The sequence below is a fragment of the Grammomys surdaster genome, unplaced genomic scaffold, assembly GCF_004785775.1.
Source record: "Grammomys surdaster isolate TR1022 unplaced genomic scaffold, NIH_TR_1.0 1149, whole genome shotgun sequence".
In the NCBI taxonomy this organism is placed as follows: Eukaryota; Metazoa; Chordata; class Mammalia; order Rodentia; family Muridae; genus Grammomys; species Grammomys surdaster.
The window spans coordinates 1,050,270-1,051,637 of NW_021605568.1; the positions used below are offsets into that span (position 1 = coordinate 1,050,270).

A 1,368-nucleotide genomic window follows, 5' to 3' on the forward strand; every position below is an offset into this window, starting at 1 on the left:
CCTGTGGTTATAAACAGCCCCCAGGATTCCAGGAAGTTATCTGTCATTGGGCAGTAGGGCTTATACGTTACAGGCGTTTTTGTTTTACAGATTTCTTAAGCAATTTAAGTTTAAAACATAAAATTAGCTACCAAAGTTAGACTGTTCCATTCAGATCTGCTTACAGTGATTTGTGGATTTTCTAACCAGAATTCCAAAGTCCTGCACACCCCTTCAGCGCATCAGCCCCAAGTTCCTCCTGACCACATGGTCAGGTTATCACACCAACGGCCTCACTCCTCATACAAGCTTTCTGCATTAGTCACCTAGCTCTTCTCAGTGATAAACTAGCTGGGAAAGTAAGTTGAGAAAGAAGTGATTCCTTTGGCTTACAGTTGAAGAGTCCAGCCTCTCATGGTGGGAAATTCATGGTGGCAGAAGCATGGAGCACCTGGTCACGAGACATCTTAACTGAGGAAGCAAAGAGACTTGTGGATGGTAATTCAGGTCATTTTCTCATTTTTGCTCAGCTAGGGAACACAGTCCTGGGATGATGTTGCCCACAGTCAGAGTTGTTCTTTGCTCTCAGTTCAGCCTTTCTGAAAGACTGGTTTTTTTTCCTTTAAAGTTTATTCAATACAACATAATCTCCAACTTCACTGAGGTGGCTGACCAGGTCCACGACTAAGGCTGCCTCTAAACTGGAACTCAGTTGCTGAGCCAGCCCCAGCCTCAGCCTTCTTGTCAGCTCTAGGGGCACAGTGCTCCTTCTGTAGGTGTCTCTGTCTGCCTCTCCTCTTGTGAATCGTGCAGGCCACTCACCCTATGGACCTTTGGGCCGAGGCCTGCCAGTCTTGGGACAGCTGTGGCTCAGGGTGGCAGGCACGATCTCCAGAGGTAGGTTCAGGTAATCTCAGAGATACTGGATGCCCTCATTCGTGAGGTACCAGTAGAAATGCCTCCAAGCAAACTGCTCCTTCACGTAGCCTCGAGACTTCAGAGACTGCATGGCCTTCATTACATGAAGGTTGGGCACATTCTTGTCCTCCAGCTAGGGGTGTTTGGGCATGTGGACATCTTTTTTGGCAACTTCCTTAAAAAGGACTTCATAGACGGCAATCTGATTCTTCTTAGGCATCAACATCACAGTGGCGGCAGGGTCCCAGGTGGAGGCTAGAAAGGAAGCCTGAAAGACTCTTATAGACACTCCCAGAAGTCAGTTTCCATGGAGATTGCAGATCCAGAAAGCTAACAGTGATGATTGACAATTTTGACCATTTTATCAGCATCTATGCATATTTATCTGAAGATATGACATATGTCCTGCATTTATCATATTATATGTAGCCCAGGTTGGCCTTGATTCTTATTCCTCTTACATCAACCTCC

General features: G+C 46.2%; 1 pseudogene; it reads right to left on the reverse strand.

Moving 5' to 3' along the window:
* Positions 1–635: 635 nt before the first annotated feature.
* On the reverse strand, positions 636–1,123 carry LOC114634977 (annotated as a pseudogene).
* Between the last annotated feature and the right edge of the window lie 245 nt (positions 1,124–1,368).